This window comes from Beta vulgaris, chromosome 4 (assembly GCF_026745355.1).
Source record: "Beta vulgaris subsp. vulgaris cultivar EL10 chromosome 4, EL10.2, whole genome shotgun sequence".
NCBI classification, from domain to species: Eukaryota; Viridiplantae; Streptophyta; class Magnoliopsida; order Caryophyllales; family Amaranthaceae; genus Beta; species Beta vulgaris.
The window spans coordinates 28,511,976-28,536,741 of NC_079205.1; the positions used below are offsets into that span (position 1 = coordinate 28,511,976).

Consider the following 24,766-nt stretch of genomic DNA (forward strand, 5'->3'; position numbering starts at 1 on the left):
TCTCCCTTTTAAACATTTTCATAACATCAGTCTTAATTGTGAATCGTGAAACACATTTAGCATCAGGATGCAAGTAATTGAAACACCTACTAATCGCTTCATATTCAACAAATTGGAAAGTTAGGTCATGCCTAACAATTGCAAGAGCTAATAACTCACGAAAAACATCAGCATTAAACTTAGGCAATACATTATCTAAACCAGAAGATGTTTTCTCAAGAATCATTTGACCAACATCCCTAAACCTCATCATCTTACATGTTTTCAAATGACGCTTTAAATTACCAGTCCCCATCTTACTATCAGCATTGAAAGATTGACCACATTTTTTACATTTGCATCTTAAGTTACCATTTTCATCAACTTCATCAAGAAAGTCATAATGCACCCACACACCAAAAGTTAATCTACGTTGGCGTTTAAAGTTCTTACTAACCAAAACAGGTTTATGGACGACATTTCTCTTTGTCTCCTGCTTCCTAGATTTCTTACTGTTTTGAACCTCTTCCTGAACTTCCTCTTCTCCAGAATCAACTTCAATTGGATCAGGAGACGTTTCACACTCCATAACTAAAAGTAAAAACAAAAAACAAAATCGAAATAAATAGTCGAAATGTTCAGTAATATTAAGTTTTAACAGTATCCAAGAAAATATTAAGTTTTAAAATTATTTAACTTACATAAGTATAAAATTACTCAAAAGATTCGACAAAAAGAATACAAAAAACAGCAAAATAAATTCAAAAAATATATAATTCGACATTAAAAATACCAAAAACAGCAAAATGAAGATAAAGAAGAAGAAATACCTGATAACCTTGGAAGCTTTAACTGAAATTGGAGAAAAAAAGGAAAAAAAAACCCATTAAAATAACATTTATATAACAAGGACAAAGAAGAAGAATGATAATAAAACTATAAAAGACAAAGAAGAAGATGAAAAGCAAAATAAAGATAAAGAAGGTTACTACTTACTGAAGAAGTGAAGAAATTAATGAAGAAATGAAGAATGGAGAAATGAGAAAAGCAGAAATAAGAAAGAAGAAAGAACTGACCTACTGTGGTCTGTGAAGCGGCGGATGAATGGTGAGTTAGGTTAGGGCGAATGGGGCAATTAAATATCATCTTCTTTTAGGTTACTTAGGTTGGTTGGACGTTTGGGCTTGGCCCAATTCAAAAGAAAAACTAAACAAGTAAATAGAGCTGAATCTGAAATATCACCTTTATTTTATTAAACGGGTTTAGGTGGGTTATTTTCAGGTTTAAAAATTTAACCTAAACCTAACCCATTTAATTAAACGGTTTAATAAGGTCAACCTATTTAACTAAATGGGTTGAAAATCTTAACCCAAACCCGCTTATTTCAGGTCGGGTCCGGGTTCGGTAAACGGGTTGGGTCAGTTTTGCTTAGCCCTACTAGGTTTATTCTAGCTAACAATAGTTGGCTAGGACGAGTACGTTCAGACCTTAAACACTTCTCTTCAGCAATACCCATGCCGGGGTATTCCTTTGTTCTACCGGGCGAGGACACTATCGTTAGTGCCCGGTCCGGCCACTTCGCTGTTTATTGGCAGGCTTTGGACGCATGGTTGCGATTTCCCGTGCACCCGTTCATAAGTCGTCTTCTTCACCACTACAATCTCGGCCACAATTAACTAGCCCCTAACTCCTGGCAGAACATACTGACGTTCTTGGCCGTCTGTGAGTTAAAGGGTGTTAACCCTTCTCTAGCCGCCTTTACCCAGATACATTACGTATCTAAGGTCTTGAAAATAATAGAAGGGGCCTGGTTCAGTGTCTGCAACCGTCATGGATACCAGACGTCCTAGAATAAAACCTCAAAAATGCACAAGTAGAAGGCGGAGTTTCTATTCGTCCAGTCCCCCACCGAAGCAGTGGCTAGACGTTGCCGCTATTTTAGCCGTGCTCCAACTAATACCGGACGAACGGCTTCGTTCCTAGAGCTGGAGGATGATTCAGCCGAGGAAATGATGGAGTACTTCCGGATTGCGGAGTATTTTACTCCAAATAAATCATGCTTTTAGGGTCAGTCCAACTAGATTCCCTTTAAGGAGATATTCTATAATGACAACTTCCTGGTTGGCGCGGGCCTGCGACAGGCCGGGGATAGAGGTGTACTTGCTGATCTTTCTAAGTAAATATCCTCGTCCAATGACTGTACCTTAATATCATTGTGCTTTTCTTTTACAGCTGCAACCAAAGTCGCCTTGAAAAAATCTTGGCTAGGGGACATAAGCATGTCTAAATTCACCATCCCGTTGTGGAAAGAGTACATCAAGTCCGCATCTGAAAAAAGAACAGACACCTTGGTATGTATTTTTTTTTTTGACCGCCAACTTCTTTGTTCGTCCAGAAATCTCATTTGACCTTTCTGGACGAATCATCCTCTATATCGAAAGGCGGCCTGTAAACATCAGGCCGGACTCCCTCTGTGCATGAGGCTCGTTAGGGAATCAATATTTTGATTGATTTCCTGGACGAGTCATAATTTATGAATGTTTCCTACTCCGAAGAGAAAGACGGCCAAGCTTCTTGAGGCCGGTTTCCTTCCTTGGCAAGGCGTCATCTAGAAAGTTCAATTAATTTATTTGGACGAACCCTTATCCAGATTAAAAGGCAGCCAAGAAACTCAAGGCCGATCTTCTTCCTTGGCAAGGCCTCGTCTAGGGACCAACATTCTATTGGTTCTTGGACGATCCAATTTTTTATAGGTCTAGCCGCTCTCCTTATCCGGGAAGGCTTCGTCCAAGTTTGGAGTTTTATTATTCTTTGGACGAGTTTTCTTCTTTGACGCTCACGTTCATGCCTTTATTTTTTTTTTGGAAAAATGCCCCAACGTCAAAAGCGTTGGCGGAAAAGGCGGCCACAAAAAAAGAGGTCCACCACTATAGGAGATGCTCCTCCTCAAAAAAAATCCAAAGGCTTCACATCCAAAAAGAGGAAAACTAGTCGCCCCTCCTTATTGAAGGTTGAAATTCCTCTAACGGTGGAGGAGACAACAATGGTTCCTTATGCCCGCGAGATCGGCCTGGCACCCCCTATTACTTTTGAACAACCGGACGTGGTTGTTCTGCTGGACGAAGCCGAACAAGCTGAAGAACTGACTTCCCAGCCGGACGCGGCTAAGGAAGGCTCGATTTTCTCCGGGCAGGTAGCAGGGTTGGTGTCCCATATGCCTCCTGCCTACAGATTTACCTCTAGGTCTTCTTGTGAGTCTTATTATTCAAACATCGTTAGGACTCTGTGCGTTGGCAGGCGTCCGATGAGTCCGTCCAACAGACTTGCAGTCGTCATCCATGTCAGAAATACTGACGAATCTACCCTTTCAGATTAAGGCAAAGGAGCTGCCGAAGAAGTTCCTGCAGCTTCCCCTATTCTCTCGGACGATGACTCCTCGACCGCTTTTGCCAAGATGTCCACGGCCAAACGTGAGAAGCTCAAGTAGGATCTCTTCAAGTGCTTCCCTAAGCCTTACATCAAAGGCTTGAGGGGCGCTTCCTCTGGGCATGTTGGCTACATGTCTCAATTAGCTGCCGAGGTATGGAAAATAACTTCTTTCCTGTCCATTTTTTATACTTGTGAAATTATTTCTTTGATGATCGCCCTAACATTTTTAATCTTTCTTCTCTTTTTCAGCCTTTTGCTTGCAGCATAGTAACAGAAGACTGGGCAAGGTTGCTTAGGAAAGAAAATAAACAGCTTGTCCGGGATGCAATAATAGCTGGGGACAAGGCTATACACGCCATGGCCGAGCAAGAAATCCTGCATCGCCAGTCGAGGGAGGCTTGGGAGAGGCGTTTAGTCAAACTGGAGTCGGCCAACAAAAAGTATCTCATCCGGCTAACTGAGCTTATGGATGAGAAAGATGCTTTGAAGTTGGATGAAAGGAACGTTGCCCTTCTGACGGCGGTTCAGCTCAGGAGGGAAAATTGCTATCTTCGGGAAAAGAACCATGAGCTGAAGCAAGAGGTCGTTGAAGACTTTGAGTCGGCCAATGAGGCTCTGAATGAGGTTATAGATACCTCTAAGTCCTGGGCTGTGAAGGCCCTCGAAATGTTGGCCAAGGCTGACAACGTTCCTCGATACGAACGTCGTTTATAGTTTCAAGAAAGCCTTCATAAAGCCACAGTGTCCGACAAAGAGCTTCCAATTTTTCAAGAGTCTTCGGATGACGAAGAGGAGGAGGAAGCGACCGACCCAGAGACTCAGGCTGACGACACCAACCTCCCTCTAGAGTAGAATGCTTAGCCTTGGAGCCCATTGTTGTTGTATCTTGGCCGGAGGCCTTTTTTATACTTAGTTTAATTTTCTTTCTTTTGTAGTCTAGGTTGTAATCCCTTTTGACTTTTTATAATAGAATCTGTTTTCCAATCATTGTCTCTGCTAGCAAATTTTCTTTTCAAGTACCACAACGCCGTATCCAATTCAGAATAATCATGGACTAATTATCATGGACGAATTAAATCCGAAATACAATTTAACAACCAAGTGCCAAAGTCACTCGTCCTATTCTTGCTAAGTTAAATTATAAAGATCTGGGCGTTTCCAAACCTGGACGAATTAAGTCCAAAAACCATTTGAGCACCAAGTGCTAAAGTTACTCGTCTTATTTTACGAAACTTGCACAAGTGCTAGTATTGTTCGTCTGTGGTCTAAGGTCATTTACTGACGTGCTTTTTATATATACATTCACTATGCACTGACTCTCTCTCCCCCTTCTTGGATGAAGAGAATTTGGCCAACTCTCTTTGCTCCGAGAAGGAGAACGGCCATGCTTGATAGTGACATATTTTGCAAAGTAAAACATTTTAGGGTATTAGTAATCTATCTTGTTTTGTAATAACTTATTCCTTTACTAAAGTAGTTATTACTTGAGTTGCCTTTTGACGGAAAGTAAGACTCCTTTATTAAGGTTTCTTAATTTCGGCCGTCTTCATTTAGGAGATTGATGTCAACTCTTGAGTTTTATCAATTGAAAGCTTCCATCATGTTTAAATCTTATAGATTTATGACATATTTTGGCTGATCTCCTAATAGAAGTTTTGTTAAGGAATTTTCCTTGTGTTGTTCTTTACTTTGTTACTTATTATTTTGTTTCAGACCAGCGTTTTGGTCGGTGGTAAGATGCCCCTAATTAAATGGTAAGACATAACAAGTAAAGAGACAGTCATAGAGCAAAAGTAGAATTGTATTATATGAATTTTGCTTGGCTGAGAGCCAAGATACATGTATACATGTCTACTTTTTCATTTATGTGTTGTGGCACTTTTGGTAGAGAGAAACAAGCTTCCACTTTAATTACATCAGATATGGTATTTTTTTTCAAATTATCTAAGATCCACGTCCGAGGAATTAGACGGCCATCTATAGTCGCAATACGGAAGGTACCACTTTGAACTTCCTGGACGATGTTGTAAGGACCTTCCCAGTTTGGCGTGAGCTTGCGCATTTCCTTTGCTCGGCCGACTGCTTCCATTTTTCTTAAGAAGATCTCCCACCTTCAATGGTCGTCTGGCCACCCTTTTGCTAAACTCTCGAGCCATTCGAAGCTTGATACAACTGCATTCTTAACAGCGCATGGCCCCTAACTTCTTGAACCTGGTCCAAGGCCATGCAAAGTGCAGCCCAGTTGGCTTCCTATGAATATAGCATGACTCACAGAGTGGGCTCTTCTATCTTAATGGGCAGGACGACCTAAGAGCCGTAGACGAGCATAAATGGGGTCTCCCCAGTCGAGTTCTTGGCCGTAGTTCTGATTGACCAGAGAACCAACTACAGTTCCTCTACTCATAAACATTTCGCGTTATCCAGCTTCTTTTTTATGCCATTTGAGAGAATTTTGTTAAATGCATCCACTTGCCTGTTTTCCCGAGGATGAACAACGACCGCGAAGTGGGCTTTGATATCTTGCTCGGCCAACCAATCCTTGAGCTTATGCGTCTCAAACTGCGGTCCATTGTCAAAGACAATAAACTGGGGCATACCAAATCTTCTAATGATGTTCTTCCAGATAAATCCTTTTACATCATTAGTGGTGATCCCTCTCATTGCCTCAGCCTCAACCCATTTAGTGAAGTAGTCCACCGCTACTAACACAAACTTCTTCTAGCCGACCGCCATAGGAAATGGCCCCAAGATGTCCATCCTCCATTTGGCAAAGGAAAGGGGGAATATGATTGGGGTCAGATAGTTGGACAGCTTCTGATGCATGTTACCATGCCTCTGACAACTATCTCATTTCTTGGCATAGATCAAGGCATCTTCTTTCAAGGTGGGCCAATAATACCCTATCCTTAATGCATTCTCACCCAATGCTCTTCCCCCGATGTGAGATGCACAAGCTCCTTCATGCAATTCTTTTAAGATATCCAATCTGTCCTCCTTTGTAATGCACTTCAGGAGTGGGCGGTTAAACGCTTTTTTGTACAAGGTTTCATCCCAGAGCTCAAACCACTTACCCCTTGCCTTCACATACTTAGCTTCCAATGGGTCTGATGGCAGGCGTCCAATCTTCTTGAATTCAATGATGGGATCCATCCAGACGTTTCCTCGGCTAAGAAACAAAACTTGCTCTTGATCAATGCTTTTTATTGGCTTTACTTCCCAAAACACAGTTCGCGGCACATCCCGTTGGGCTGAACTGGCCAGTTTTGAAAGAGTATCGGCCTGGTGATTCTCAGATCTTGGAATCTGGTCTAGTACAAACTGCTTCAAAGTTTTTACTTCTTCTTGAATTAACTGCATGTATTTAGTCATGGAAGCCTCTTTACACTCAAAATCTCCATTTACTTGGCTGACGAACAACAGGGAATCTGTTTTGCCTTCAATCTCCAAGGCTCCAGTCGCCTTGCACATTTTAATGCCGGCTAGAAGTGCTTCGTATTCTGCTTCGTTGTTTGACGCCTGGAACTTAAATCTGACGCGTACTCAAATGTGTCCCCATCCGGCGATTGGAAAATTATCCCAGCCCCGCAACCATTAGCAGTGGAATCCATCAACCATAAGCGTCCAATGTCTTTTACCCCAAGCTGGATCTTGGACGAGTTCAATCGTAGGCCGAGTAAGCTTTACGATGAAATCAGCCAAGGCTTGTCCTTTGATTGCTTTTCTAGGTTCAAATGCTAGGTCAAACATGTTCAGCTCTACTGCCCATTTTAACATTCGTCCAGAAGCATCCATTTTATGCAAAACTTGTTTTAGGGGGTGGTAAGTATGCTATGAGCCAGAAAATATGGCCTCAATTTCTTGCTGGCCATGAGAAGCGCTAGGCCGAACTTCTCCACCAATGAGTATCTGCATTCCACGTCTTCTAACACATGGCTTACGGAGAGACGGGGACCTGCACCGACTCCTTTTCAGCCAGGAGAACTGCGCTTACTGCTTGAGGTAAGACGATCAAGTATACAAACAGTTTTTCCTCTTCTGCTGGACTCACCAAGCGAGTCAACTGTCGGAGATGCTCATTTACATGCTGGAGAGTTTGCTCCGCCTCTTCCGTCCACTCAAATTTTGCCTTTTTCTTTATCGTTGAGAAAAAATGATGACATTTGTCCCTAAATTTAGAAAGAAAGCGTTCTAGGGCTGCCAGTCAAATGTTGAACTTCCTTGACTTTGGACGAAGATGTCATGTTTAAAATTGATTGAATCTTATCAGGGTTTGCTTCAATTCCTGTCTGGTCGACCAGGAATCCCAAGAAATTTCCTGCCACCACTCATAACACGCATTTTTGAGGATTCGACTTCAGCTTGAATTTTCTAAGTGTTAGAAAGGTTTCTCGAAGATCATCAATATGATTCAGCTCCTCCCGGCTTTTGACAATCATGTCATCAATATAAGCCTCCATGTTTCACCCTAGTTGTGGCTGAAAAACATTCTTTATTAGCCGTTGGAAGGTAGCTTGTGCATTGCGAAGGCCGAATGGCATTCTCTGCCACCCATAGAGCCCATTCTCAGAGATGAATGAGGTCTTATCTTGATCTTCTAGCCACATCGGAATTTGATGGAAACCAGAGTAGGCATCCATGAAACTTAATAGCGCATGCCCAGCCGTGTAATCGAATAACCGATCTATCTTTAGCAGAGTAAAAATGTCCTTTGGACAAGCTTTATTTAGATTAGTGTAGTCTACACACATCCTCCAGGTTCCGTTCGACTTAGGAACCATGACCACATGTGCTATCCGGTCCGGATAATAAGTCTCCCGGATGAATTTAGACTTCAACAGCTTCTGCACCTCTTGATCGACAACTTGATTTCAGGCCGGACCTAGGTGTCTCTTCTTCTATCGAATTGGATTTTGATTAGGATCTATGTTCAGCTTATGAACGACAACTTCGGGGTCAATTCTCGGCATTTCTTCTACAGTATATGCAAATATGTCTTCAAATTCTTTCAATAGCTTGATCAACTTTTCCTTAAGCTTTGGATCTAGAACAGATCCAACTCTCAGCGTCCTCTCCGGATGTCTTTCATCTAAACAAATCTCCATTGGTACTTCTACTGGCTCTGGCCGTTCTAGCCCAATTCCTATGATGGCCATCACTTCTTGTAACACCCCGACCCATACGGAGCCGAGTATATCGTCACCAATGCGCATCCAGGGCCAACAACTGTCCTCAATAACCAACACAAGTTCTTCCGGCGCATTTTGTCCTCACTCATGCGCACCCTGAGAAACTTCCTAGGAGGTCACCCATCCCAAGACTACTCCCAGCCAAGCATGCTTAACTGTGGAGTAACTAAGGAAATAAGCTCCCTAAAAGAAAGATGCATCTTGTTGGAATGAGTAGCCTGCTAAATCCCTTTAAAGCAATCATGAGGGGTATTACATACACCCCCACTTGAGAACAGCAACGCCCTCGTTGCGCCTGGGGACTCCACATATTCGGCCACAACGACTTGTGGGTTGCCCCAGCCTGGAAACTGATCGCCGGAAACTCCAGATATTCGGTCTGACGACCTATGGGTCGCTCCTTATGACAATGCAGCCCAGAATCCTCCCCCACTAGGCGCCTGAGGACTCCTAATATTCGGCCTGACGGCCTTAGGGTCGCCCCAACACGCGGTCGCAGGGTTGCTCTTGATACCATTTGTAACACCCCGACCCATACGGAGTCGAGTATATCGTCACCAATGCGCATCCAAGGCCAACAACTGTCCTCAATAACCAACACAAGTTCTTCCGGCGCATTTTGTCCTCACTCATGCGCACCCTGAGAAACTTCCCAGGAGGTCACCCATCCCAAGACTACTCCCAACCAAGCACGCTTAACTGTGGAGTAACTAAGGAAATAAGCTCCCTAAAAGAAAGATGCATCTTGTTGGAATGAGTAGCCTGCTAAATCCCTTTAAAGCAATCATGAGGGGTATTACACTTCTTCTAACGAAGCTTTGTCTTCTTTAATGGCCATACACTTCCTCTTCGTGCTCGACAAGAGAATGGACGGTTTGCTCATTTAAGGGGCCTTTGTTTGAGATCTATCCACCATAGTCTTCAGATCATCCGGCTGGCCTTTCACAATCTCAGCCGCCTCATTATATATTGCCTTTGGCTGTTCTGATTTTTCTACCTTCCATGATGAAGGTTTTTAAGTAGTAAGGTAGCGTTCTCTTGCTGATCTCCATATAAAGATCCAGTCTTCCCCCCATCACCCTCGAACTTCATTAACATCAAATGAGTAACAATACTTCTTTGATGTGGTTCAAGGTGGGTCGCCCGAGAATGACGTTGTAAGCCGTCAAATCTCGTACCACTAAGAACTTAACAAACAATGTTATGGAGGCTTCCTTGTCCCCTACCCTGACGGGCAAGGTGACAGTTATAGGGTGGATTACTCCTCCTCCAAACCCAATTATGGGATGATGGATTGGGACCAAGTCATTCTCATTAAACTTCAATCTTGATAAATAGTCTGCGCTGATGATATCCGTCGAACTCCCGGTATCAATCAAAATCCTTCTTACTCTCAGATTGGCAATTTTCATCTTCACAACCAAGGGGTCGTCATGAGGGGTTCTCAATTTCTCGCGATCCAGCTCACTGACGGCTACCTTTGGAAAGGGGTCAGACTCTGCTTGATTGGTAAGCATGATCTGGCCGAGTTCCCTCAGGTAATTTTTATGCCCCCGGTTGGTTGGACCTCCTGCTGCAAAACCCCAGATATGACAAGCACTACATCCTCGTCAGTACTTTCACTTTCTTTACTCTTGCTCTGATGGTGATCCCTTTTATGAAACTTTCTTCCCCCTTTTATGAAACTTTCTGCGAGCGAAGTCTTCCAGTGCTCTCTTCAGATGATTGCATTCATTTGTTTCATGGCCACAATCTAGGAAAGTGACAGTATTTGCTCTTGTCTCTATTCCGATAGGGAGTTTTCATTTCAGATGGCGCCTTTAATTCATGTTGATCTTTTTATCTCCATAAGAATGGAGTATTGATCTTTACTGAATACTATAGGTTCCACCGATACTGCTGGTTCACTTCTTTTACTTCTTCTGGATGAGGTCGTCATTGAAGTTAATGCCCAAGTTTCAACTTTCTTGGGATTGTTCTTTTTTGGCTGAACCGCTTCTTCAGTCTTGTTTCTGAGAAGAAGAAAAGAAAAAATACCACAACAAGGAGGAAGAGGAAGCCGGCGGCAATAGCAGCAACATAGGACCGGTCGGCGGCGGTTTCTTGGCTCAATCAAAGTTCTGTGACGTTTCTTGTTCAACAAGAAATGTTACTTGAAGAAGAAGAAACATTATTTTTGAGAGAAAATCAAAGATGGCGCACAAAGGAGAAGAGAGAGGAAGAAGGCGCCAGATGAGAGGGAGAAAAAAGAAAAGTCACGTGGAAAGAGGAGAGAGAAATAAAGTGTGTAGGGTAAAATTTTGGTTTTTAGGATATTTAAATAGAGGCTTTTCCTTTTGGGCTTAGGAAAAGAGATTTCAATAAATAAAACTTTGATGACTAATAAGATGGGCTCACTAGGACTTTAGTCATCAAATAATCCTTTCCCTTTTTATCACTTTTAGGCTTTCGATTCCATTAAGCTTTCTTTTCAAATATGCTTTTAATAATTAAAACTCTTATTAAAACATGCTTAATTAAAACATTACAAATTTTATTAACCTATGAAAAATATTTTTAGTTGACTTTTAAAATAGTCAACCCTTTTTAAAAGTCAAATCACTTTCCAAACTCATTTGGATTTAAATATAACTACATAAATACTTTAATATATTTATGAAAATCCTTTAAAATTGTGGGGGATTATAGTCTACCCCCCTTAAAAGAAGTTTCGTCCCGAAACTTAACACAAAACCCTCGTACTTTCGAAAATTTGAACTCAACATTTCGAAACTTTTGAAGAAAGGTAGTGCCTCTCATGCACTTTCCCATTTGTAAAACACTTGTGTTACTTCTGAACACTTTTCTTGTGCGAAGACTCTACTTCTTTTGCACTAACATGTGCAACTTGCCCAACATAGGCATACATATGCATGAAAATCTCATAAAAATAGACAAAAGCGCGAAATTTATCGCATTATACCCCCCTTAAAGAAAACGAGTTACGCCTCGTAACTCACCTCAAGGAATAGGTCTGGATACTTTTTCTTCATATCCTCTTCGGCTTCCCACGTTGCCTCTTCTGACTCGTGGTTAGACGAAAGAACTTTGACAATATGAACATCCTTGTTGCGCGTACTACGCACTTTCCTGTCGAGAATCTTGATAGGTCTTTCCTCATATGTGAGGCTACTATCTATCTGTACTCTTTCAGGCTCTAACACATGACGCTCGTCAGGGATATAGCGCTTAAGTTGAGATATATGAAATACATCATGCATCTTTTCAAACTCCATTGGCAATGTCAATCTATAAGCTACTTTCCCAATGCGCTCCAAAATCTCATATGGGCCTACATATTTAGCACTTAGCTTGCCCTTTTTCCCAAATCTCATAACGCCTTTAGTGGGTGATACTTTCAAGAATACTTTATCACCTACAGCAAACTCATCTCCACGACGTTTTAAATCTGCATAACTCTTCTGCCTATCTTGCGCAGCTTGAATTCGAGCCTGAATTAGTCGGACATTCTTAAAGGTCTCCTCAATGAATTCAGTCCCCAAGACTATATTTTCACTAAAGTCATTCCAGCAAATGGCACTTCTACATTTTCGTCCATATAATGCCTCAAAAGGTGCCATCTTTATACTCGCATGGTAACTATTGTTGTAAGAAAACTCAATCAAATCTAATTGGTCTTCCCAACTTCCTTGAAAATCAATTGCACAAGCTCTCAACATATCCTCCATAGTCTGATTAGTTCTCTCAGTCTGACCATCGGTCGCAGGGTAAAAGGCGGTACTCATTTTCAGTGTTGTCCCAAGGTTTAATTGGACCTTTTTCTAGAACTTAGATAGAAATCTAGAGTCACGATCCGAGATAATGTCCTTTGGAACTCCATGCAATCTCACTACATGCTTGATATAGGTTTTAGTGAGTTGCTTCTTTTTCCATGTCTCCTTAATAGGTATGAAAACGGCGGACTTATTCAGTCTATCCACAAAGTCCATAGAAATAGAATCCCACTTCCATCCAGGAACCTCCAACGATTGAACTTTCCCCATGGGTCTCTTATGGTCTATCTTCACTTTCTGACAGGACAGGCACTTAGACACATATTCAGCTACCTCTCGCTTCACGTTTGGCCACCAATAGATCACCTCAAGGTCTTTGTACAACTTGTCACCCCCAGGGTGCACAGAATATGGAGTATTGTGCCCCTCGTCCATAAGACGTCTCTTAAGGTCATTGCACTTCTGTGGTACACCATCTCCCTTTAAACCTTAGACTCCCATCATCATGAATCTTGAAGTCTACTTCCTTACCTTACTTCATTTTCTCCTTAATCTTGTCTAGATGCTCATCCCCGATTAACCCTCAATATCTCGTCGAAAACTGACACTCCCAAAGAAAGATTACTAAGTCTAGCCTCACTTTCCCCAGGATTTACAATTTCTAGGCTCAACCTTTACATATCTCTACACAACTCCTCAGGGACTATCAAAGCACTCAAGCTATGACTCGATTTTCGACTCAAGGCGTCAGCAACCACTTTGCTTTCCCCTCATGATACTGGATATCTAGATCATAATCCTTAATCAACTCTAGCCATCTTCTTTGCCTCATATTCAAGTCCTTTTGGGTAAATATGTACTTCAAACTCTTATGGTCTGTTAATATCTTGCAGGTTGCTCCATAAAGATAATGTCTCCAAATCTTCAATGAAACACTATGGCAGCTAACTCTAGATCATGGGTAGGGTAATTAGCCTCATAAGGTTTCAATTGACGCGACGCATAAGCTATTACCTTACCATTCTGTTGCAACACACAACCCAAACCATTTTTCGAAGCATCACTATAGACCTCAAATCCCTCATTTCCATCAGGTAGGGTTAAAACAGGTGCAGTGGTTAAACGATCCTTCAAGATCTGAAAAGCTTCCTCACACTTCTCATTCCACTCAAACTTGGACTCCTTTTTCATCAAATTAGTCATAGTCTTGCTATCTTCGAGAAATCTCTCACAAATCTCCTATAATAGCCAGCTAAACCCAAGAAACTCCTAATTTCAGACACACTCTTTGGAGTTGGCCACTCACTCACAGCTTGGATTTTGGCAGGATCTACTGAGACTCCTTCCTTAGACACAAAATGACCCAAAAATGCTACTTTCTCCAAACGAAACTCACACTTAGAGACTTGGCATATAGTTGGTTCTTTCTCAAAGTCTCAAAATAATACTTAAATGTCCATCATGCTCGGTTTCATTCCTCGAATATATCAAAATGTCATCAATGAAAACCACTACGAACTTATCCAAAAACTCATGACAGATCCTATTCATCAAGTCCATAAATATAGCAGGAGCATTGGTTAACCCAAATGGCATTATAGTGAACTCGTAGTGACCATAACGCGTTCTAAAGGCAGTCTTAGGTACATCCTTATTTGCTACCCTCAATTAATGATATCCTGAACGTGAGCCAATCTTCGAGAACACACGCGCTCCATTCAGTTGATCGAATAGGTCATCTATTCTAGGCAAAGGGTACTTGTTCTTGATGGTAACATTGTTCAACTCCCTATAGTCGATACATAATCTCATACTCCATCCTTTTTCTTTACGAACAATACAGGAGCTCCCCAAGGCGATGCACTAGGTCTGATATAACCCTTATCCAAAAGTTCTTGCAATTGCGTCTTTAACTCACTCATCTCAGGAGGTGCCATTCTATAAGGTGCCTTAGATATAGGTGCAGTTCCATGAACTAAGTCTATGGTAAGCTCAACGGCTCTTGTAGGCGGCATACCTGAAATTTCACTCGGAAATACGTCCATAAACTCATTCACTATCGGAACATCCTCAAGTTTTAACTCAGCTTCCTTACTCACATCTTGCACGCTACAGAAAAATAGCTCACACCCCTTTCTCATCAACTTCTGCACTTGCATAGCAAAGATCACTCCAAAGTTCTTGGGTTTCCCAAATCGTCTATATGAGGTCAATTTTCTCGAAGGGTTTCTCAACACTACTTTTTGAACTTCACAATCAATCCTGACCTTGTAATGACTCAACCAGTTCATCCCAAGAATCACATCTAAGTCACCTAAGTTAAACTCGATTAAATCGGATGGAAAGACACTCCCTCCTATCTTCAAAGGCAGGTTCTTGAACAACTTAGTACACTTAACGACTTCCCCAGTAGGAATACTAACAGACAAGTCAATTAACTCATACTACTAATCCCAGACTCTTTAGAACAGAAGGCGAAATAAAAGAATAGGTCGCCCCGAATCAAATAACGTTTTAACGAAAACTGAATTAATAGAGAAATTACCAGTTACCACATCGGGACCTCTCTGCTTCGCTATGACTCATCACGAACACTTTTCCCGCAGGCTTGTTCTGGGTAGGATTTTCATTAGCAGTAGGCCTACTATAGTTTCCTTGGTTATTCTGACCTCCAGGCTTAGGACCCTGGTTCCCTATCTGATTGGACCCCGATCTAGCCTGATTACCATTTCCTCGAGTCTTCAAATCTTTTCCGTGCTTAGAGAAGCACTCATACTCTTTGTGATCCTTTTTCTGGCAAAAATGACAGGTCACTAGCTCTCCCTTACAGTCTCTCCCAGGATGGTTTTTGTCACACATCTTGCAATTGTGAACCCTCTCAGGTCTACCCTGACTACGGTTATCCTGGTTGTACCTTCCTTGGAAATTCCCATTTCCATTCCGGTTTTTCTTAAGTTACCTTGGTTTCCCCAGTACTAACCTCTTTTCTCTTTTCACCAACTATCCCATTCTTCTTATCCCTCCTTGATTGCAATCCATAAATATGTGAAGCTCTCCCATACACCACATCTAACGATGTAAAGGTCTCACCCCTAACCTCCAGCTGGATTTCATCAGTCAACCCTTGTTCGAACCTCTGAGCCTTAAGCTCCTCAGTAGCTACCACCTCAGGTGCAAACCTAGACAGGGTTATGAACTTACTATAGTATTCAGAGATAGTCATACTACCCATTCTAAGGTTGATGAACTCTTGAGCTTTCTGTTTTCTCATGAAGGCAGGGTAAACTTTCCTCTCAGCACAATCACAAAGGCTTCCCAATTGAATCCCTCAGCAGCACTCAATCTAGCCCCGTTTTCTCTCCACCACAAATCAACCTCATCCTTTAGGTATAAAACAGCCTGGCCTACTCTCATGTTAGCAGGGCAGTTCACTACCTTAAATAATTTCTCAAATTTCCTAATCCAGTTCTCTAGGAAGGTAGGGTCAGCCTGTCCCTTAAAATAAGGTGGTTTCACTTTGGCCAGTCTTTCGAACATCTCTTCAGCAGTCTCTGGACGTTCGACCTTGTCCTGATTCAGTTTCTCCGCCAAGAGGCGAATAACATCAACTAGTTCAGTGTTGTTAGCCATTCTACTTCGGGACCTGAAAGTAATATATCTCTACTCAGGTTCCAGAAAACTTACATAGTCATCTAAGCAAGGCAACACTTGATTTGATCATTAAAGATCGCATCAACAAATAATTCCACTAAGTTCCAATATGAAATGTTCTCTAATAATCATATAATTGTTCATGTAAATAAATTCATATCAACATGAAATGAATTGAGTAAGAAAATACAATCACATAATAAATAAAAATATTTCCCATTACGTGCCCAAAAATAAATTCTTACTCCTCCAATAAAATAAAACTATATTTTTATTCTTCCATAGAAGGGAAAATAATGTGAAATAAAGAACAACACACCAGTATCTATATTTTTCCTAAAATGATAATTCTATAAAACACCTTTTGTCTTGTTGGACATATCCAAATTATTCTTATAGCTAAAACCTTATGTATATCTATATGTATATATAAAAATAAAAAGTATATAAGTATATATAACCTATGGCACTACATTGCCATCCTTATCCTTGTCTTCCTTATATTGCTCAGGTATGAAGGTTTCATCACTAGCTTCATCCTCTTCATCATCCTCATAGTAATCGATGAACTTCCTTTGAATATTAGACCTTCTAATAGGTATGGTGTCTTCGTCCTCTTCAGGGTCGGATTCAATCCTCATACATGCATCATAAATATTCTCCTTAGTAGTACCTCTAGCACGGTCCATCTCTATGATGACTTCATCATCCCTAGCAAATTCTTTCCTCAAAATACAACGCATTATCCAATGCAGTTCTTCATACTCCCTATGGTCAATGGGTGGATGACGGTCGTCGGCTTCATCGTCAGTCAGAACGATGGGGTTAAAATAGGTTCCTAGATTAGCAGCCATATTCGTAGAGCTACAACACAATAAAGCAGAAGGTTTAGCACTCTTCCTGACGTGTTCCCACAAATAACAAAAAGGTAAACAACAACAAAAGCATGTAAATATACACTTTGCAGGCAAGAATTATAAACAGTTAGCAGGGAAGAAAAATATTTATGCATCAATAGCAGGGAAGTATAATAATAATGCACTTATTACAAAAAAAAAAATGATGATGTGCAGATTTGCAGGGAAGAAAAATAGTAATGATGCTGAACTAACCTCCTGATGCAGACATATAATATTTCTATCTTATATGCCCTTCTTATACTACCCATTCTCACAATGCAATACTATCAATCTTAAAGGCATGAACAATAATGCAGACACTTTTATAAACAATATTACTCCAGTGCCTGAAAATAACTTTTTGAAATAAAAAAAAAAAAATTCGGACCACCTGGTCACTCCTGATTTTTTTTTTTCGAGTGACCAGGTTGTCCGAAATTTTTTTTTATTTATTTCGAAAAGTTATTTTCAGGCACTGGAGTAATATTATTTATAAAAGTGTCTGCATTATTTTTCATGCCTTTAAGGTTTATAGTATTGCATTGTGAGAATGGGTAGTATAAGAAGGGCATATAAGATAAAAATATTATATGTCTGCATCAGGAGGTTAGTTCAGCATCATTACTATTTTCTTCCCTGCAAATCTGCACATTATCATTTTTTTTTTGAAATAAGTGCATTATTATTATACTTCCCTGCTATTGATGCATAAATATTTTTCTTCCCTGCTAACTGTTTATAATTCTTGCCTGCAAAGTGTATATTTACATGCTTTTGTTGTTGTTTACCTTTTTGTTATTTGTCGGAACACGTCAGGAAGAGTGCTAAACCTTCTGCTTTATTGTGTTGTAGCTCTACGAATATGGCTGCTAATCTAGGAAACTATTTTAACCCCATCGTTCTGACTGACGATGAAGCCGACGACCGTCATCTACCCATTGACTATAGGGAGTATGAAGAACTGCATTGGATAATGCGTTGTATTTTGAGGAAAGAATTTGCTAGGGATGATGAAGTCATCATAGAGATGGACCGTGCTAGAGGTACTACTAGGAAGAATATTTATGATGCATGTATGAGGATTGAATCCGACCCTGAAGAGGACGAAGACACCATACCTATTAGAAGGTCTAAGATTCAGAGGAAGTTCATCGATTATTATGAGGATGATGAAGAGGATGAAGCTAGTGATGAAACCTTCATACCTGAGCAATATAAGGAAGACAAGGATAAGGATGGCAATGTAGTGCCATACGCTATATATACTTATATACTTTTTATTTTATATATACATATAGATATACATAAGGTTTTAGCTATAAGAATAATGTTGGATATATGCCAACAAGACAAAAGATGTTTTATAGAATTATCATTTTAGGAAAAATATAGATATTGGTGTGTTGTTCTTTATTTCACATTATTTTCCCTTCTATGGAAGAATAAAAATATAGTTTATTTTATTGGAGGAGTAAGAATTTATTTTTGGGCACGTAATGGAAAATATTTTTATTTATTATGTGATTGTATTTCTTACTCAATTCATTTCATGTTGATATGAATTTATTTACGTGAACAATTATATGATTATTAGAGAACATTTCATATTGGAACTTAGTGGAATTGTTTGTTGATGCGAACTTTAATGATCAAATCAAGTGTTGCCTTGCTTAGATGACTATGTAAGTTTTCTGGAACCTGAGTAGAGATATATTACTTTCAGGTCCCGAAGTAGAATGGCTAACAACACTGAACTAGCTGATGCTATTCGACTCTTGGCGGAGAAACTGAATCAGGACAAGGTCGAACGTCCAGAGACTGCTGGAGAGATGTTCGAAAGACTGGCCAAAGTGAAACCACCGTATTTTAAGGGACAAGCTGACCCTACCTTCCTAGAGAACTGGATTAGGGAATTTGAGAAATTATTTGAGGTAGTGAACTGCCCTGCTAACATGAGAGTAGGCCAGGCTATTTTATACCTAAAGGATGAGGCTGATTTGTGGTGGAGAGAAAACGGGGCTAGATTGAATGTTGCTGAGGGATTCAATTGGGAAGCCTTTGTGATTGTGTTGAGAGGAAAGTTTTACCCTGCCTTCATGAGAAAACAGAATGCTCAAGAGTTCATCAACCTTAGAATGGGTAGTATGACTATCTCTGAATACTATAGTAAGTTCATAACCTTGTCTAGGTTTGCACCTGAGGTGGTAGCTACTGAGGAGCTTAAGGCTCAGAGGTTCGAACAAGGGTTGACTGATGAAAGCCATGGGCTACCACCATGTACTCCAACCCTTAGTGTCCAACTCTAGACGTGCACCAGTCTAAAGTCTATAACCTATTCTCGTTTCAGTTTACGTTGCATACATTTTAATACTTGTGTTGACACAAACCAAGCAAATAACACATAACTAATAATCACATAATCATCACAGAAATCCTTTTTATCTTAGAATTAACAAGTGTTCACAACTTATTAATCAAGACTCCTTTAACTTCTTTTTATACTTTACCAACTTACTTGTTGAACTCAGTCAACACTAACAATTACCTTTATACTTACCAAATAAGATCCACGGTTCTTATAAGATAAATAAATAATACTCAAGAATCCATATAACACATGATTCAATCTTACTTACATTAATTCACTCACGAATTAATACATAAACTGAACTTATCTGCTTGCATCAAACTTCCATACAAACATTCATACTCATAAATACTTCTAGTTTACATGTAGCACACAGGCAAATAACATGTAAAACAATTCCAGTAAATCATATATATGAACAAATAGAGTCCTATACATGATACTAATAAATAAAACATCCTTAAAGCATGTTTCTAAAACATGCTTAATTAAAACATTACAAATTTTATTAAGCTATGAAAATATTTTTAGTTGACTTTTAAAATAGTCAACCCTTTTTAAAAGTCAAATCATTTTCCAAACTCATTTGGATTTAAATATAACTACATAAATACTTTAACATATTTATGAAAATTCTTTAAAATTGTCGGGGATTACAGTCTACCCCCCTTAAAAGAAGTTTCGTCCCGAAACTTAACACAAAATCCTCGTACTTTCAAAAGGTGAACTCATCATTTCGAAAAACTTTTGGAGAAAAGGTAGTGCCTCTCGTGCACTTTCCCATTTTTAAAACACTTGTGTTACTTATGAACACTTTTCTTATGCGGAGACTCTACTTCTTTTGCACTAACATGTGCAACTTGCCCAACATAGGCATACATATACATGAAAATCTCATAAAAATAGACAAAAGCGCGAAATTGATCGCATTCTACCCCCCTTAAAGAAAACGAGTTACGCCCTCGTAACTCACCTCAAGGAATAGGTCTGGATACTTTTTCTTCATATCCTCTTCGGCTTCCCACATTGCCTCTTCTAACTCGTGGTTAGACCAAAGAACTTTGACAATATGAACATCCTTGTTGCGCGTACTACGCACTTTCATGTCGAGAATCTTGACAGGTCTTTCCTCATATGTGAGGCTACTATCTATACACTCTTTCAGGCTCTAACACATGACCCTCGTCAGGGATATAGCGCTTAAGTTGAGATATATGAAATACATCATGCATCTTTTCAAACTCCATTGGCAATGCCAATCTACAAGCTACTTTCCCAATGCGCTCCAAAATCTCATATGGGCCTACATATTTAGCACTTAGCTTGCCCTTTTTCCCAAATCTCATAACGCCTTTAGTGGGTGATACTTTCAAGAATACTTTATCACCTACAGCAATATCATCTTCGCGACGTTTTAAATCTGCATAACTCTTCTGCCTATCTTGCGCAGCTTGAATTCGAGCCTGAATTAGTCGGACATTCTTAACGGTCTTCTCAATAAATTCAGTCCCCAAAACTATATTTTTGCTAAAGTCATTCCAGCAAATGGGACTTCTACACTTCCGCCCATATAATGCCTCAAAAGGTGCCATCTTTATACTCGCATGGTAATTATTGTTGTAAGAAAACTCAATCAAATCTAATTGGTCTTCCCAACTTCCTTGAAAATCAATTGCACAAGCTCTCAGCATATCCTCCATAGTCTGATTAGTTCTCTCAGTCTGACCATCGGTCGCAGGGTGAAAGGCGGTACTCATTTTTAGTGTTGTCCCAAGGTTTAATTGGACCTTTTTCCAGAACTTAGATAGAAATCTAGAGTCACGATCCGAGATAATGTCCTTTGGAACTCCATGCAATCTCAGTACATGCTTGATATAGGTTTTAGTGAGTTGCTTCTTTTTCCATGTCTCCTTAATAGGTATGAACACGGCGGACTTAGTCAGTCTATCCACAAAGTCCATAGAAATAGAATCCCACTTCCATCCAGGAACCTCCAACGATTGAACTTTCCCCATGGGTCTCTTATGGTCTATCTTCACTTTCTGACAGGTCAGCACTTAGACACATATTCAGCTACCTCCGCTTCATGTTTGGCCACCAATAGATCACCTAAGGTCTTTGTACAACTTGTCACCCCCGGGTGCACAGAATATGGAGTATTGTGCCCCTCGTCCATAAGACGTCTCTTAAGGTCATTGCACTTCTGTGGTACACACCACTCTCCCTTTAAACCTTAGACTCCCATCATCATGAATCTTGAAGTCTACTTCCTTACCTTTTCATTTTCTCCTTAATCTTGTCTAGATGCTCATCCCCACTTGACCCTCAATAATCTCATCGAAAACTGACACTCCCAAAGAAAGATTACTAAGTCTAGCCTCACTTTCCCCAGGATTTAAAATTTCTAGGTCTCAACCTTTGCATATCTCTACACAACTCCTCAGGGACTATCAAAGCACTCAAGCTATGACTCGATTTTCGACTCAAGGCGTCAGCAACCACATTTGCTTTCCCCTCATGATACTGGATATCTAGATCATAATCCTTAATCAACTCTAGCCATCTTCTTTGCCTCATATTCAAGTCTTTTGGGTAGAGATGTACTTCAAACTCTTATGGTCTGTAAATATCTTGCAAGTTGCTCCATAAAGATAATGTCTCCAAATCTTCAATGCAAACACTATGGCAGCTAACTCTAGATCATGGGTAGGGTAATTAGCCTCATAAGGTTTCAATTGACGCGACGCATAAGCTATTACCTTACCATTCTGTTGCAACACAACCCAAACCATTTTTCGAAGCATCACTATAGACCTCAAATCCCTCATTCCCATCAGGTAGGGTTAAAACAGGTGCAGTGGTTAAACGATCCTTCAAGATCTGAAAAGCTTCCTCACACTTCTCATTCCACTCAAACTTGGACTCCTTTTTCATCAAATTAGTCATAGGTCTTGCTATCTTCGAGAAATCTCTCACAAATCTCCTATAATAGCCAGCTAAACCCAAGAAACTCCTAATGTCAGACACACTCTTTGGAGTTGGCCACTCACTCACAGCTTGAATCTTAGCAGGATCTACTGAGACTCCTTCCTTAGACACAAAATGACCCAAAAATGCTACTTTCTCCAAACGAAACTCACACTTAGAGAACTTGGCATATAGTTGGTTCTTTCTCAAAGTCTCCAAATAATCTTAAATGTTCATCATGCTCGGTTTCATTCCTCGAATATATCAAAATGTCATCAATGAAAACCACTACGAACTTATCCAAAAACTCATGAAAGATTCTATTCATCAAGTCCATAAATATAGCAGGAGCATTGGTTAACCCAAATGGCATTACAGTGAACTCGTAGTGACCATAACGCGTTCTAAAGGCAGTCTTAGGTACATCCTTATCGCTACCCTCAATTATGATATCCTGAACGTAAGTCAATCTTCGAGAACACACTGCGCTCCATTCAGTTGATCGAATAGGTCATCTATTCTAGGCAAAGGGTACTTGTTCTTGATGGTAACATTGTTCAACTCCCTATAGTCGATACATAATCTCATACTCCCATCCTTTTTCTTTACGAACAAACAGGAGCTCCCCAAGGCGATGCACTAGGTCTGATATAACCCTTATCCAAAAGTTCTTGCAATTGCGTCTTTAACTCACTCATCTCAGGAGGTGCCATTCTATAAGGTGCCTTAGATATAGGTGCAGTTCCAGGAACTAAGTCTATGGTAAACTCAACGCTCTTGCAGGCGGCATACCTGAAATTTCACTCGGAAATACGTCCATAAACTCATTCACTATGGAACATCCTCAAGTTTTAACTCAGCTTCCTTACTCACATCTTGCACGCTACAGAAAAACAGCTCACACCCCTTTCTCATCAACTTCTACACTTGCATAGCAGAGATCACTCCAAAGTTCTTGGGTTTCCCAAATCGTCTATATGAGGTCAATTTTCCCGAAGGGTTTCTCAACACTACTTTTTGAACTTCACAATCAATCCTGGCCTTGTAATGACTCAACCAGTTCATCCCAAGAATCACATCTAAGTCTCCTAAGTTAAACTCGATTAAATCGGATGGAAAGACACTCCCTCCTATCTTCAAAGGAGTTCTTGAACAACTTAGTACACTTAACGACTTCCCCAGTAGGAATACTAACAGACAAGTCAATTAACTCATACTCTACTAATCCCAGACTCTTTAGAACAGAAGGCGAAATAAAAGAATAGGTCGCCCCCGAATCAAATAACGTTTTAACGAAAACTGAATTAATAGAGAAATTACCAGTTACCACATCCGCAGACCTCTCTGCTTCGCTATGACTCATCACGAACACTTTTCCGCAGGCTTGTTCTGGGTAGGATTTCATTACAGTAGGCCTACTATGTTTCCTTGGTTATTCTGACCTCCAGGCTTAGGACCCTGGTTCCCTATTGATTGACCCGATCTAGCCCGATTACCATTTCCCCGAGTCTTCAAATCTTTTCCGTGCTTAGAGAAGCACTCATACTCTCTGTGACCCTTTTTCTGGCAAAAATGACAGGTCACTAGTCTCCCTTACAGTCTCTCCCAGGATGGTTTTTGTCACACATCTTGCAATTGTGAACCCTCTCAGGTCTACCCTGACTACGGTTATCCTGGTTGTTCCTTCCTTGGAAATTCCCATTTCCATTCCGTTTTTCTTAAAGTTACCTTGGTTTCCCCCAGTACTAACCTCTTTTCTTTTTCACCAACTATCCCATTCTTCTTATCCCTCCTTGATTGCAATCCATATAATGTGAAGCTCTCCCATACACCACATCTAACGATGTAAAGGTCTCACCCCCTAATCCCAGCTGGATTTCATCAGTCAACCCTTGTTCGAACCTCTGAGCCTTAAGCTCCTCAGTAGCTACCACCTCAGGTGCAAACCTAGACAGGGTTATGAACTTACTATAGTATTCAGAGATAGTCATACTACCCATTCTAAGGTTGATGAACTCTTGAGCTTTCTGTTTTCTCATGAAGGCAGGGTAAAACTTTCCTCTCAGCACAATCACAAAGGCTTCCCAATTGAATCCCTCAGCAGCACTCAATCTAGCCCCGTTTTCTCCACCACAAATCACCTCATCCTTTAGGTATAAAACAGCCTGGCCTACTCTCATGTTAGCAGGGCAGTTCACTACCTTAAATAATTTCTCAATTTCCTAATCCAGTTCTCTAGGAAGGTAGGGTCAGCCTGTCCCTTAAAATAAGGTGGTTTCACTTTGGCCAGTCTTTCGAACATCTCTCCAGCAGTCTCTGGACGTTCGACCTTGTCCTGATTCAGTTTCTCCGCCAAGAGTTCAGTGTTGTTAGCCATTCTACTTCGGGACCTGAAAGTAATATATCTCTACTCAGGTTCCAGAAAACTTACATAGTCATCTAAGCAAGGCAACACTTGATTTGATCATTAAAGATCGCATCAACAAAAATTCCACTAAGTTCCAATATGAAATA

General features: G+C 40.4%; 1 pseudogene; it reads right to left on the reverse strand.

Moving 5' to 3' along the window:
- Window positions 1–10,419: 10,419 nt before the first annotated feature.
- On the reverse strand, window positions 10,420–22,831 carry LOC130591106 (uncharacterized mitochondrial protein AtMg00860-like; annotated as a pseudogene).
- Between the last annotated feature and the right edge of the window lie 1,935 nt (window positions 22,832–24,766).